At 41.9% G+C, this 16,635-nt stretch overlaps 1 protein-coding gene across 1 annotated transcript in view; it reads right to left on the reverse strand.

Moving 5' to 3' along the window:
* HS3ST4 (heparan sulfate-glucosamine 3-sulfotransferase 4) overlaps nt 1-16,635 on the reverse strand; it is a 475,623-nt gene that overhangs the window by 232,046 nt on the left and 226,942 nt on the right. The gene's annotated exons all lie outside the window — the stretch shown is intronic.

Below are 16,635 nucleotides of genomic sequence, written 5' to 3' on the forward strand. Positions count from 1 at the left end.
TTCAAGTTCTAATCTGAGTTACACAAGTTCCTATTCAGGGACAGAGATGAACTTCAACTCAGGTTTTTCATCAGGAGCCAGAAGGGGAGGAGGGAAAGTAACTCCTAGCCATGGAAGAATGGATGCACATGGGCTAAAAGAAGCAAAGAGCCTCTCCTAACACCCCAGAGGCACACACCCAGCTCACTCACTCCAGGGATGAATCTTGGGGTCCCTGTACTGTCTTCTAAGGAGAATGGATCAAATTTCAACAGTAGGGTATCATAAGGTCCTCCTAGATGGCTCAGTGGTGAAGAACCTGCTTGCTACGCAGAAAATGCAGGTTTGGTCCCTGGGTCAAAAAGATTCCCTGGAAAAGGAAATGGCAACCCACTCCAGTATTGTTACCTGGAGAATCCCATGGACAGAGGGGCCTGGCAGGCTACAGTCCATGGGGTTGCAAAAAAGTTGGACATGACTGAGTGACTAAACAACAGCAAGAAGCAGGTGTCACTCAGGTAATAGAATAGGCAGGACAGAACATCCAGAGTTTCACAGGCTGCATCTTCAGTGTTCTTAAATCTGTCCTTCCTCTGGTAAGAGCTACACCCCAGTGTTGCTGCGTTACATTAGTCCACACACCTAACTCACTTGGCACATAAGAGGATCTGAATCCACCCTATCTGTCTCCCTTTACGGCCCCCTTCAAGCTCAAGAATATACATTTTCAAGAGTTCAAATAAATGAAGTTGGAAAAAATAAAAACAAAATACAGAAGAAAAAAAAACAACAGAGCCTCATCTTTTAAATCCTAATATAAACTCTAATAAAGTTGTGAAGTGAAATTGGCATAGAAACCAATTTCTGCAAATCTTCCTGCTGATAAGTTATTCATTCATTTATTCACTCATTTCACTTTGATCAACCACCAGAATTATACCATAGGGTGAAGGATGTTGGCTCTGGAGCCAGACAAACACAGAATTTGAATAACTATCAGCTGTTTTCGTTGATAATAAAAGTAATAAACACTACCATGCTCCAAGCCCTATGTGAGTGAGGGGATTATAAAGATAAACACTCTGTATCTATCTTAGAATTGCTCAACATCCAGCCAGGGATAGAGATCAGTAAAGAAACTCTGTTAGAAATGTTTTCAACTACATGTAATAGAACTTCTAGTTAAATGTGGCTAAAACCATGAGGACATTCCTAATTTATTTAACAAGAAGATTGAAAGTAGGTGGCCCCATGGTTGGTCTGGTAGCCCTGTGGCCTCCCAATATGATGTGTATCTTTGCACTCCTGGCTTATTATTCCTATGCATATTTCTGTGTGACCATAACAAGGCTGCCCCCAAAGGAGGTATCATGTTTGCCGACAAAAGAGAAGAAGAAGGAAGGGAGCTTTCAGGTGGAACCTTCTCCCAGGCTTGCTTTAACCATCAAGAAGCAAAACGTCTTTCCAGAAGACATGCAACAGACTTGTCCTAAGATCTCATTAGATAGAACTGGGTCACATGTTTTTTCCCCTGTAGGTTCAGGGGAGGCTGAAAAGCTTGTGCTTTCCAGTTTCTAGAAGACGAGGTGATGATGTCTGTTGGGTTAGCCAACTAACAGTGTGCCTCTCACAGAAACTTCCAGCATGTTAGGACCACTGGAATGAAGGGGGCACATTTAAACTAGGAATAGAGGAGAGATGGACCGATTCTCCTTTGAGATTTGGGAAACACCTGAGAGAGGAGACAACGCTGGGGAAACATCTGGAGGAAATGTGTGGTGATGGGCCAGCTGGAGCTGGAAGGGCTTCCTGGGACAGAGAACAGTGATGCACAGGCAGAGATGAGAAAGAGTAAGAAATTTAAAAATTGTGCGACTGGAGTCACTAGAGGGAAAAACTATGCTGGGAGTGGAAAGAGACTGACACAGTCCAATAGAACAGGGTCCCACTGAGCTTGAGCTTGTCACGCAGTACTTTTCAAAATGAGGGACCACTTTAGGAGACTAGGAGATGATTTTAGAAGAGAGAGGAACACAGTACTGAAGAGCACTGAGTCTTATAAGAAGGATGGTCCCCTCACTGACATTTTGTTTTCACATCCAGGAGAAAGTCTTGGTTTGGGTTGCTGTATCTTTAACATCTAACTCTTGTTTATGTCCTTTGTGACACAAAGAACATAAGCCTCAGGCAGGGAATCTTGTCAGCAGTCCCCAATTAGGATCTAACAACTCTGTTTAGTTTTGTCTGCATGATATTTATTCTCATGGTTACCTTCTCTGGGTGGCAACTGACACTGCATTTGAATGACACCATGCATTTCTTTGATTTCGATCTACGCAAATTTGCTTTCAAAAAGGAGTTAATTTAGAGAGAAAACTTGAGTAACTCATAGCAGGGTTCTACACCATAGGATAGATTCATGATTACTATCCACAGTGATATTTTTCTGTTGGGAAACCATGAAGATGATGGGGAAGCTGGGGAAGTTTGAAAAATCTCATCCCAGCTCCCAGGGAGCCATGCATATTAGTGCAGAAAGGGATGATCAGATCTGTTTTACAAAGACTTGCCGTGATAAGTATGTGAGTTCATACATGCAAACAGCTTAGAATTGTGCCTGACACATAAAATAAATATTTACTGTTGGAGTCCTACCAGGCCTACTAATATCATCATCAGCTGAGAGGCAAAATGAGTTCAAGGATGGATGACTGGACACAGAAGATGAATTAAGAGTTTATTAGTTTGATAGAAACTAAACAAAATCTGGGGTTTCCCAGGTGGCTCAGGGATAAAGAACCCACCTGCCAAAGCAGGAGACACCAGTTCGATCCCTGGGTCAGGAAGATCCCCTGGAGGAGGAAATGGCAACCCACTCCAGTATTCTTGCTTGGGAAATCCTATGGACAGTGGAGCCTGGTGGGCTACAGTCCATGGGGTCGCAAAAGAGATATGACCTAGCGACTTAACAACAAAAACAAAATCTGGGGACCGTGGGGATGAGAGAGACTGGAAATGTTTAGGTAGAAGAATTGGCAGTTCTTGGTGCAACAGAAGTCAGGGTGAATGTCCCCTTTCTCTCTGCTGAGGCTGGAGGTTGTCTGAGACCCAGGCTCACTGCGGCACACTGCCTGGTCTCCCTGCAGACTGACTCAGATAAACACCAGGCACACAAGATGAAACTCCCCGAGCACATTCTGTCCCCAGTGTGGTGCCTTGTCATTTTCAGAATATCAGCTGTCACATATAGCGAGAGTTCTGCTGAAATGAGAAAGAAGGGAGGAAAAGGGAAAGAACCTGAACATAAACTAAAAAAAGATCCAAAACCTTGGTCTGAAGAACATATCATTGGCCACGGAGTCCCATTAACAAGACAGCCTCTCCAAGAACATACCTCATATCTTCCCCAGGCAGGAGCAAGGGGGAGGGAAGAAGCCTGCCTGGGCTTCCCTGGTGGCTCAGTGGTAAAGAATCTGCCTGCAATGCAGGAGAATCAGGAGGTTTGATCCCTGAGTCCGGAAGATCCCCTGGAGGAGGAAATGGCAACCCATTCAAATATTCCTGTCTGGGAAATCCTGTGGACAGAGAAGTCTGGTGGGCTATAGTCCATGGGACTGCAGACTCAGACACAATGCAGCAAACACACACAGGCACATCTCTCCAGCAACCTGCTCCCACCCCCCAACACCACAATCCCCACCTAATTCAGTCCTCATCAGAGCCCTGTAAAGAAAGCAGAGCACAGAGGAATTATACAGATTGCCAGCACAACTGTTGTCACACAACAACCAAAAGGTGACTCTGGGATATGAATCATGTTTGACCAGCCTATGTTTTTCCCAAACTGTATCTATGGGCCAATATTTAAGAAAACCCAAAGAATGAGCTCAAAATTCACAAGTGAGGCTTCAACAGTATGTGAACCGAGAAATTCCAGATGTTCAAGCTGGATTCAGAAAATGTAGAGCAGACAGATCAAACTGCCAACATCCACTGGATCATAGAAAAAGCAAGAGCTCCAGAAAAACATCTACTTCTGCTTTATTGACTATGCCAAAGCCTTTGACTGTGTAGATCACAACAAACTGGAAAATTCTTAAAGAGATGGGAATACCAGACCACCTTACCTGCCTCCTGAGAAATCTGTATGCAGCTCAAGAAGCAACAGTCAGAACCAGGCATGGAACAATGCACTAGTTCCAAATTGGGAAAGGAGTACATCAAGGCTGTATATTGTCACCCTGCTTATTTAACTTATATGCAGAGTACATCATGAGAAATGGCAGGCTGGATGAAGCACAGACTGGAATCAAGACTGCCAGGAGAAATATCAATAGTCTCAAATATACAGTTGATACCACCCTTATAGCAGAAAGTGAAGAGGAACTAAAGATCCTTTTGATGAAAGTAAAGAGGAGAGTGAAAAAGCTGGCTTAAAACTCAACATTCAGAAACTAAGATCATGGCATCTGGTCCCATCACTTCATGGCAAATAGATGGGGAAACAGTGACAGACTTTATTTTCTTGGGCTCCAAAATCACTGCAGATGGTGACTGCAGCCATGAAATTAAGACACTTGCTCCTTGGAAGAAAAGCTAGGAGAAACCTAGACAGCATATTAAAAAGCAAAGACATTACTTTGTCGACAAAGGTCCATCTGGTCAAAGCTATGATTTTTCCAGTAGTCATGTATGGATGTGAGAGTTGGGCCATAAAGAAAGCTGAACACCGAAGAATCAATGCTTTTGAACGGTGGCGTTGGGGAAGACTCTTGAGAGTCCCTTGAAAGGAGTTCAAACCAATCAATCCTAAAGGAAATCAGTCCTGAATATTCATTGGAAGGTCTGATACTGAAGCTGAAGCTCCAATACTTTGGCCACCTGATGCAAAGAACTGACCCACTGGAAAAGACCCTCATGCTGGGAAAGATTGAAAGCAGGAGCAGAGGGGATGACCGAGGATGAGATGGTTGGATGGCATCACCAACTTGATGGACATGAGTTTGAGCAAGCTCTGGGGAGTTGGTGATAGATAGAGAAGCCTGGCGTGCTGCAGTCCATGAAGTTGCAAAGAACTGGACACGACTGAGAGACTGAACTGAAAGAGTGAGCAAAATGAGGGCGTGAAGGCTACTAGAACCCTGGAGCACTATTTTTTTTTTTATGGTCATTTAATTGGATCTCCTCCAATTTTGTTTCTTTCTATATTTATACAAATTAGAACCCAGTTTGTGATAGAGTGCCAGAGTAGTCCCATCTATATCAAATGTCTGTATATGTCTTACATTTATTTACTATAGGCAAAGAATTTCTTTTTTTTTAAAATAAATTTATTTATTTTAGATGAGGGCTAATTGCTTTACAATATTGGAGCACTATTTTTAACCTGACTATGTTGACTCACTTCACTTTTCTCTAACCTAGTCTCAGTTTGTTTTAATATTTACATAGAGAGCTGGGTGGCAGATTTAATAAGCAAAAGGGCCCAGGAATCAGATGACACTGGCTTCAATTCCAGAAGACTCTCTAAGCAGGGACTGAGATTCTGTTGGTCAGGGGTGGGGCTAAGAGGAATGCGGGTGGGTTGGGGGAGGCTGAGCCTAGCCCATCACTTCCTATCCCCTGAAATAAGTCACTCCGTCACTCCCCAGGGCTGTTGATATTATATCTATTCCATCTCCCTTCCTTTCCCTTCCCTTTATCTCAGCCATTGCTATGGATGGAATGGTTGCATGCATGCAAAGTCCCTTCAGTCATGTCTAACTCTGGGCAACCCTAGGGACTGTAGCCCGCCAGGCTCTTCTGTCCATGGGATTCTCCAGGCAAGAACACTAGAGTAGGTTGCCATGCCCTCCTCCAGGGGATCTTCCTGAACTAGGGATTGAATCCACGTCTCTTACATTTCCTGCATTGGCAGACAGGTTCTCTACCATTAGCACCACCTGGGAAGCCCAGTGGAATGTTTGTGTCCCTCCAAATTCATATGTTAAATCCTCATCCCCAGTGTGATCGTATTTGGAGGTGGGGTGTTTGGCAGGTGATTAGGTTGAGGGTGGGGCTCTCATGAATAGCATTAGTGCCTTTATAAGAACAGAAGCACGAGAGATGATCTTTCTCTCTGTCTCTCCCTCTCTGTCTTAAGAGGAGACAGCAAGAAGGTGGTTGTGAGCAAACCAAAAAGAGTGGTCTCACCAGACATTGAATAAGCCAGCACCTTGATCTTGGACTCCTCAGCCTCCAGAGCTGTGAGAAATAAATTTCTGTTGCTTAAGCCACCCAGTCTTAAGTTTGTAGCAGGCTGTTTCTAGCAGTCTGAACTGACTAAAATAGCCACCATCTCAGCTGTGGTTTTCATCCTTCTCTAGTCCACTGCTTGCTCATCAGTCTCCTGTCACTGGTTCCTTGACCACCCTCGTCTCTGCCCACGCTCTACAAATTCATCAGAATGATCTTTCTAAAACACAACTCGATCATGTCACTGCCCATGATTGAAACTCTCAATCATTCCCCACTGCCCTCATATACCATGTCCAGACCTAAATTATCTGATCCTTGTCTACCAGCCAAGCTTAATATCTGGCCACTGCCCATCTATTCTTCCTCCCAGTCATATTTGAACCCATATCACCCCGTTCTCTCAGGTCCTGCTGCCTTCGTATACAATGTTCCCACTGCCCAGCGCACACGCACACACACACACACACACACACACACACACACACACACACACACACACACACACACACACACACGCCCTGCCTCCTTCATCCATCCTTCTTCTCACAGCCCCAGTCTCAGATACCTCCTAGAAGGATTTCCACTAGCATATATTCTTTTTCTAAATAAAGTTTTATTGGAGTATAGTTGCTTTACAATGCTATGTTAGTTTCTACTGTACAGGAAAGTTAATCAGTCATACATATATCCCCTCTTTTTTGGATTTCCTTCCCATTTAGGTCACCACAGAGCACTTAGTAGAGTTCCCTGTGCCATACAGTAGGTTCTTATTAGTTATCTATTTTATTCATAGTATCAGTAGTGTATATTTGTCAATTCCAATCTCCCAGTTCCTCCTCCAATCCCACTTCCTTTACATTACTGATTCTCTTCTCTGTCTCCCATCCTAGAGTCCAGGAGATTCATTTGCTCCTTTCTACAGCCCTACTGTCCAGCACCTGGCATGCAGTAGGTACTCAACAGATGCTTGCTGAATAAATGTATGACTAAGAAACACAATGAAAGCCACACCAGAGGAAAACAAGAAGGTATGGGAGAAATATTTCTACAACTTTGCTCCTGTTAATAAAAAAGAGGCCCATCCATGACAGGACATCACAAATGTTACAAAGAACCCAAAGACCCCCAGGAATATGTCCTCCTAGTAATTCCCATTCTGCTTTTTTTTAATTACTTTATTTTAGTTGGGGGGTAATTACTTTACCATATTGTGATGGCTTTTGCCATACATCAACATGAATTGTCCATAGGTATACATGTGTCCCCTCCATCCTGAACCCCCTTCCCCAGCCCATCCCTCCAGGTTGTCACAGAGCACCGGCCTTGGGTGCCCTGCTCCATGCATCAAACTCACACTGGTGAAGTTGCTTTTTGTTCAACTGGTCTCCCCCATATTGATATTTATTGACTAGTGACTTCTTTGTTTAGAGCTGGAACAACTTCATTTGCATATTATACTGTTTTATTTTAGCCTAAATCAGGTTTCAAGTAAGAAATGACTCCTGTGAAACCAGGAGTCCCCTTTCCATTAGGACATTCTCGAGGCTAATGCCTCGAGAATTCAGGGTTACCCTGAGTTCATCTGAGAGGCCCCGAGAAAAAGCCGTAAAAGTTTCCTAGCACCCTTTCACAGGCGCTCAGTAGTTGTTTAATGAGCAGGTTGTTAATAAGCTAATGGGAGAATGTGCTAATTGACTGAGCTGCTGTGACGCTTGACTTAAGTACAGCAATTGGAAAGTAGTTTGCAAAAAAAAAAGTCTCGAGGCATCAACCCAAGAATGTCCATCCTTGCCACTACATTCCCTACAGAAAACCTGATGACATCCCAAGGAAAGCATCCAGAATGGTAAAGAAACTGTGACCTCGGTAGAGAAAGGAATGAACTGTGGTTATTTAGGGCAGAAAAATAATATTTGAGATGTTGCTATTCCCTTCAAAAGGGCTACATGGAATGGAATTTGGGCTCACCTGACAGGCTTCAGAAGGTAGAACAAGAACTCACGCAGGTGAAAACTGCCCTAGTTTAAAACCTGGAAGAAATGCCTTGCCATTCAAGCAACTCCCTAGTGGCTACTCTGGTGAGTGATGGAGAGACACTCCCCGGACAGGCAAGAGTGAAACCGCAGCTTGCCCTCTGTCTCCTATTGCTGACGATCTTTCCACTCTACTATCTCCCACCTCCAGCCGGTAACTGTTCCTGCCTGTTCACTCAATGTCAGCCCCTGTATATCAGTTGCACTGCACCACTATACTTTTCAAAGTACTGTGCTGTAAGATTAAAAATGTTTTCTTCATTTTTTGCGTTTGTTTTTTTATGTATTACTTGTGTGAAAAGCATTATAAACCTATTACAGAACAGTACTACATGGCTGATTGTGTTAGTTGAGTACCTAGGCTAACTTTGTTGAATTTACGAACAAATTGGCCTTACAAACATGCTTTCAGAATGGAACTTGTTTGTATGTAGGCAACTTACCGTATTCATTTATATCTTTCCCCCTATGGAGATAAAGTCCATGAGATCAAAGACTTTACCATCTCATTCACTGCTGCACCTCCAACACCTAGAATATGCCTAGTGCAAATGAGCCACTAGTATTTGATGAATGAAAGAATGAATGGATTTAGTCCAACTGAGAATAGGGACAAAATTTTTAAAATAATAAAAAAGAAAGCAACTTTGGAAAATGGAGAGACAAGATTTCTAACCACATCTTTGAACATATGGATCAATCCAAGGTTATCTTTACCTGTACTTGTCAGTTATGCAAGCAAATAAATTCCTTTTTTAGCTTAAGCTGGTCTAAACTGGGTTTCTGTCACTTGCCAACAGAACTCTGAGTTATACCCAGGGGGTACATATAGCTAGTGGTGGAACCTGATCATCCAATCACTCTCTTCTGTTTCAACTCATATATTTTCAAAACAGATTCGGACGAGTTTTGAGCACAATGGTTTAGACCTGTTTCATCTGTCACCTGCTGATAAATTAACATGGATGTAAGATGAGACACAGAGGGGCTTACACTGAGAAAGGTGAAAAGAAGCGTGGCGGGGCCAGACATTTATTAGATGCGGCCGAATCAGACCCTGTATTCTTTGTGTGTCTGGGGCCAATCTCACTCCTATAGGGGCCATTGGCCCCCATACCCTGCCTCCCCTTAAAAGAGAAACCCCAGTTCTGATCCAAAAGAGAAGCAGTTCATCAGCTCTAATCCCACACCGTATTCCGACATTAGCACCTACTTCCTAATAGTCAGCCTGACACTTGTTTCTTGGTTTGAGTTTCTGAATGTTCCTGGCTGGTTCCCTAAGCCTGAGTTTCCACCTTGGAAGCCTTCTTAGTGATGATAATAATAGTAAACACTTGCCTTTAGTTTACTATGTTCCAGGCTCTGTTCTGAGTACTTTTCTTGTTCTTAGTTCTTTTAATCTTCCCAACAATCCCAGAAGATAGGTATTGTTAGTAGTTCCATTTCTTGGGAGCAGGGAAAGTTTAAATGACTTCCCCATCATCATACAGCTAGTAGGTGGTGGGGTCAGGATGTGAAACCACACAGTCCGGCTCCAGAGCCTGTGCTATTAATATTCACACTGCAATAATTTAGTTAGATTGTAAACACCTGTGGCAGATTAGATTCCAAAAGGATGACATTTTTCTGACATTGTCCCTCTGACATCCCTCTCACAGCGGAGTCAGGCACGTGTTTCCTCCCCTTGAACCTAGAGTATGTGACACTATGTGACTTTGAGGCTTGATAATAAAAACACCATGCGTTTCTGCCTTGCTCTCATGGGACACCGAGTCTTAATCCCTAGCATCATGTTGGCTTTTGGAGCCTAAACTGCCCACGTGGAGACACCACAGGGAGCTATCACGTGTAGGTGTTCTGCCTGACATCCCAGCTCTGAGTCCAGGTATAATCAGCACCATCACTGGACACGTAAGTGGAGATGCCTCCAGATGGTTCCTGCTGTGAGTCACTGAGTTATTCCCACCCTTGAGTCTTCTGAAATGAGGACCCAGACATCAAGGAGCAGAGACAAGCCCACCAAATTCCTGACTCACAGGACATGTGAGCCTAATGAAATAGTCATTGGATGTCCCTGGGTTTTGTCATGGTTTGTCACATAGCAATAGTATTCAGGACATCACCTGCAAACACAACCTTGTATATACTGTCCCTAGAGCACCACCTCTGAACAGTATCTGGCTCAGTCCCTAATATCCAGTGACACATTCATCATATTCTGCTAGCCTGATATGTCACCCCATCATTCCTCGTTGGACTTCCTGAGTGCCAACAGCCACTCTCAATTACCTCTCGTCTCTAGGCAGATCTTCATGACACCAAGTGTTACCAGCTAGACTGAACTTGCTCCTACTTCCTGACCCCTCCAAGCTTGTCCAGACATCTGTTTTCTGTCTCATTCCCTCTCTCATTCAGGCCCATCCATGTTCATGTGACTCAGTCATGGTTTAGAAATGGAGATAATCCAGTTTCTCCATATGAGAGATGTAAAAACAGAGGCCCAGCAAAATAGCGGGGACTGATCAAGATGGCAGAGTAGGAAGATGGGGACCTCACCGCCTCGCATGAACAGATCAGATAAAATCTGCAATGTGGAACAATTCTCACTGAAAACTAACTGTAAACTAGCAGAATGACTCCTCTATAACCAAGGCTGCAAGAAAAATCCACACAGAATCCAGTAAGAAGGGAAGAGAAACAATCAGGTAAGGGGAGGGCACTCAGAGGAAAGGGGAGATGATTTGGTACCTCCCTCCTGGGGTCTAGTGGTGGGAGATGGGGCCTCTTCCAGAGACAGGGTAGGGGTGAGGAGCTATGCCAGCTCTCAGCTTGTGTCAGCTGCAGACTGAGACCTGAGCTGACTCCGTTGCATCCCTTGCTCTGCTCAGATGTAGCCCCGAGTCCAAATTCTCTGGTCCTCTCTGGTTGGAGGACCACTGGGGCTAACAGGAAGGCTGAGGGAAGCCTGACTCCACTGTGAGAAGCATGTGCATTGATCTGCCCCAAGCAGAGCCGAGAGGGCAAACTGAAAGCTCACAGCTGGTTAACTCATTTCCCACAATTGCCTGGACCCACGCCCCAGTCAGAACCAAGGAAAATCTTCAGCCCCGCAACAGTTCAACACTGGATCTGGGATGATCAACCAGGAAAGAGACTCGACTATGGGACACAGAGGTCTCCTGGTCCTGGGGCAGAGCCTGGGTGGGACATGGACTTACTGACACAGCACATCAGAATCAGCCCAGTTCTCTGAGGGCAGCTGCTCCACCATAGCTCACGCCCTGATACACATCGAGAGGCAATGTGAGCCCCACCTGCCCTGCAGCGTGGCTCCACAACACAGTAGGAGAGGCAGAAGCTGTGGGGGCTGATTGGCTGTGAGGGACAAAGAGAATTTGGACTCGGGGCTACATCTGAGCAGAGCAAGGGATGCAACGGAGTCAGCTCAGGTCTCAGTCTGCGGCTGACACAAGCTGAGAACTGGCATAGCTCCTCACCTCTACCCTCTCTCTGGAGGAAGGATCCTAGTGCTGGGAGAGGAGAAAATACACACTTAAGGAGAATTGAGTCACCTTGGGCAGAGAGGAGAAGACACACGCTTAAGGGGAACAGAGTCACCTTGGCCCAACCCTCAGGTCTTGTGCTCCAGCAACTTGGAATAAGACCCCACCCCGATAAGGTGGTAACAGCCACTGCCCAGAGAGGAAGCCCAGCCTCATACCCAACTCCAGTTCTAGCCTCTCCATCTCCAACCTCACCCCACCCGAGGTGAGAGCTGCCAGCAAACCCTGGGGAAAGACATGACTTGTGTCCACATCAAATCCAGCTTTCCCACCGAAAGCACTGGAAATACAGTATGTATGGGGATGCTTTCACACAAGAACACCCTTTCAAGACTGTACTAGGTAACTGTTTCACCTAAATTCATGTGTGTTCAGTCGCTCAGTTGTGTCTCTTTGTGACCCCGTGGACTGTGACCTGCCAGGCTCCTCTGTGCATGAAATTTTCCAGGCAAGAATACTGGAGCAGGTTGCCACTTCCTACACAGAGGCAGAGTTAAGCAAAATGAAAAGGTAGAGGAACTGGTCTTAATTAAAAGAGCAAGAGAAAATTCCTGGAAAAATAAATAATGAAACAGAAATAAATAATTTATCAAATAAAGAATTCAAAACATTCTAATGTCACCTGAATTAGTGAAAAGAATAGATGAATAAAGTGAATTTTTTAACAAGGAACTAGAAAATATAAAAATGCCCCAGAAATGAAGAATTCAATAACCAAAATAAAAATAAAACACTAGAAGGACTGAATAGCAGACTAAGTGATACAGAAGAACACGAAAGTGACCTGGAAGATAGAATAATGGAAATCACACAATCGGAATAGCAAAAAGAAAAACAAATTTCTAAAAATGAGAACAGTTTAAGAGATCTCTAGAATGATAATGAGCATGACAACATTCACATTACAGGAGTCCCAAAAGGAGAAGAGAAGGGGATCAAAATGATTTGAGGAAGTTAGGGCTGGAAAATTCCCAAACCTGAAGAAGGAAACAGATATTCAAATACAGGAAGGACACAGAGTCACAAAAAGATGAAACCAAACAGACCCACATCAAGACACATCATAATTAAAATAGCAGGGCTTCCCTTGTGGCTCAGAGAGTAAAGCGTTTGCCTGCAATGCGGGAGACTCGAGTTCAAGCCCTGGGTCGGGAGGATCCCCTGGAGAAGGGAATGGCAACCCACTCCAGTATTCTTGCCTGGAGAATCCCATGGACGGAGGAGCCTGGTAGGCTACAGTCCACGGGGTCGCAAAGAGTCGGACACGACTGAGCGACTTCACTTTCTTTCAGTGCAAAAAAAAATTTTTTTTAATTAAAAAAAATAAAATAGCAGAAGACAGAAAATTCTAAAGACAGTAAGAGAAAAACAAAGAATTTTTCTCTCTCCTCCTTCATATGCAAGGGAATCCCCCAAAACGCTATCAGCTGATATTTTTGCAGAAACTTTACAGTCCAGAAGGGAGCAGCATGATATATTTAAAATGCTGAAAGGATAAAACCTGAAACTTAGGATACTTGGTCCAACAAGAATATAGTTTAGAATTGAAGGAGAGATAAAGAACTTCCCAGACAAGCAAAAACTAAAATAATTCAGCAATATTAAATCTATCCTAAAATAACTGTTAAAGGGTTTCTTCTAAGTGGAAAAGAAGCAAAAATCCATAGGAAGGGGAAAATCCCACTAGGAAGGACAAATATGTAGCAATCAACCATTTAAATAAGGCAATAGGAAGATTAAAATTAAAAAAAATTATAATAGCAATTATAAATGCAATAATCAGTTAAGGGATAACATGATGATATAAAATATAACATTAAAAAATGTGAGGGAGGGGAGTCAAAATGTAGGGATTTTAGAATGTGTTTGAATTTAATTGCTATCAGTTTAAAATAAGATGATATAGGTCAACATACATGAACTCCAATGGTAACCACAAATCAATAAACTACAATAGACAAAAAAAAGAAAAAAAAACAGACAAGCATACTACAAAAGAAAATAATAAAAATGCAAGGGAAGAAATGAAAAGAAGAAATGAACAGAGAAGAACTACAAAACAACAGGAAAACAAGTAATAAAATGAGAGTAAGTACATACTTATCAATAACTATTTTAAATATCAATGGACTAAATACTCCAATCAAAAGACATAGAGTGGCAGATTGTATAAAATCATCCTAAAATTAATAACCACAAAAGACCCTGAATTGACAAAGCAATTTTGAGAAAAAAGAATAAAGCTAGAGATATCATTCTCTCAGACTTCAGACTATATTACAAAGCTACAGTAATCAAAATAGATATTACTGGCACAAAAACAGACATATAGACCAATGGAACAGAACAGAAAGATGAGAAATAAACCCATATACCTATGGTCAATTAATCTATGACAAAAGAAGCAAGAATATGTAATGGAGAAAAAAGTCTCTTCAAAAATGGTGCTTGGAAAACTGGACAGCTACATGTAAAACATAATGAGATTAGAACATTTCTTCACAGCATATACAAAAACAAATTCAAAATGGATTGAAGACCTAAATGTAAGACCTAAAACTATAAAACTCTAAGAGAACATAGGTAGAACATTCTTTGACACAAATCATAGCAATATTTTTTGGATTTGTTCCCCTAAAGCAAAAGAAATAAAAACAAAATGTGGAACCTAATTTAAAAGATTTTGCACAGCAAAAGAAATCACCTACAAAAGAAAAAGTCAACCTATAGAATAGAAGAAAATATTTGTAAATGATATGACTGACAAGAGGTTAATATCCAAAATATGTAAACAGATCATACAACTCAACATTAAAAAAACATACAACCCAATCAAAAATGGGCAGAAGATCTGAATAAACATTTTTCCAAAGAAGACATATAGGCAGATAATAGGCACATGAAAAGATGCTCAACACCACCAATTATCAGAGAAATGTAAATCAAAATGTGATACCACCTCACATCTGTCAGAATGGCTATCATTAAAAAGAATACAAATAGCAAATGTTGGCAAGGATGTCAAAAATGAAAACCTTATACATTGTCCATGGGAATGTAAATGGGTACAGCAACTAGGGAAAAAATTATGGAAGTTGCTCAAAAGAATAAAAATGGAAATACTAATATGATCCAGAAAGTCCTCTCCTGAGTTTATATATGGAAAAAACAAAACCACTAATTAAAAAAGATACATGTACTCCAATGGCCAAAGTGGCACTACTTACAGCAGCCGAGACATGGAAACAACCTAAATGCCCATCAACAGACAGACGAATAAAGAAGATGTTGTTATATACACACAGTAGAATATTATTCAGCCATAGTCAAGAATGGAATTCTGCCATTTGCAGCAGGGTGGATAAACCTACAGGATATTAATGAAATAAGTCAGATATAGAAAGATAAACACTATATATCATTTATATGCGGAATCTAAAAAAAATAAAACACATGAATGCATATAGCAAAACAGAAATGAACTGACACAGAAAACAAACTAGTGGTTACCAGTGGGGAGAGGAAAGTGGGAGAAGTAAGACAGGTATGGGATTAAGGGATACAAACTACTACGTATAAAAGAGATAGACAACAGGATATATTAAATGTTATACAGCACAGGAAATTATAACCATTATTTTGTAATAACTTACAATGGAGCATTATCTTTAAAACATTGAATTACTATGTTGTGCACCTGAGACTAATATGATATTGTAAATCAACTATACCTCAATGAAATAAACACTCCTGGGACTTCCCTGGTGGTCCAGTGGCTAAGACTCCACACTTCCAATGCAGAGGGCCTGGGTTGGATCCCTGGTCAGGGAACTAGATCATACACGCAGCAATGAAGATCCAGTACAGCCAAATAAATAAATAAAAACATTTTAAAAATAAAACACTCCTATATGATATAAAGGAAAGTTCTTAAGAGATATGATCCTAAGAGTTCTCATTACAAGGAGAATTTTTTTTCTTTATTGTATCCATATGAGATGATGGATGTTAATTAAACCTACTGTGATACACATCTCACAATATATGTAAATCAAACCACCATGCTGTATACCTTCAACTTACACATTGATGTATGCCAACTATTTCTCAATAAAAATTAAATGTAAATGCCCTTAAAAGAATAGTAGCAATTGACATTTATGAAATCCCTAATGTACATTACTGAATTTAACCCTCCTAATTTAACTTATATAATTAATAATATTGTTGATTCCATAACACATAGGGCTCAGAGACAGTAAGTCATTTTCAGTTATGCAGTTGTGTTAAGCTGCCTTGGTGTCCCCTGAGAGGTTAGACCTTGGAAGGTAGAAAACAAGATAAATTATGGATTCCAAGATGGAAAAACCACTAAGTTTTTCTCCAGGCAGAGAAAGAATCCACTTGATATTCCAATAAGTCTGGTCCAGATTTCCTCTACTTTAGAAATACACCTTTTATCCTAAATATATCCAGAAAAAAAATGGTCCTTCCTCCTGAGTTGCTATGGTGGGTGTGGCCAATACAGAGGATTTATGTTGGCCAGAACCTTCCAGTTTTTATTCCTCTCTCTGTGTCACATTCCAGGGCCCTCATAGTATGATATCCACCTTTGATGAGTGTACAATGGCTTCTAGTGTTCTTTTAGGATGGCTTTTAAAAGAACACACTTTTAGCATCAAACAAAGATATATAAACACCGGTCCCACTGTTCAGCAATAATATTAGTCGTGTGACCTGGGGCAAGTGGTGAACTAGGTAAGTTTCCATGCTGTCATCAGCAGAGAGGGATAATAAGACCCATGTCAGGGGGTTGTTGTGAG

Source organism: Giraffa tippelskirchi, chromosome 13 (assembly GCF_054371585.1).
Source record: "Giraffa tippelskirchi isolate mGirTip1 chromosome 13, T2T-mGirTip1v1.2.pri, whole genome shotgun sequence".
Taxonomy (NCBI): domain Eukaryota; kingdom Metazoa; phylum Chordata; class Mammalia; order Artiodactyla; family Giraffidae; genus Giraffa; species Giraffa tippelskirchi.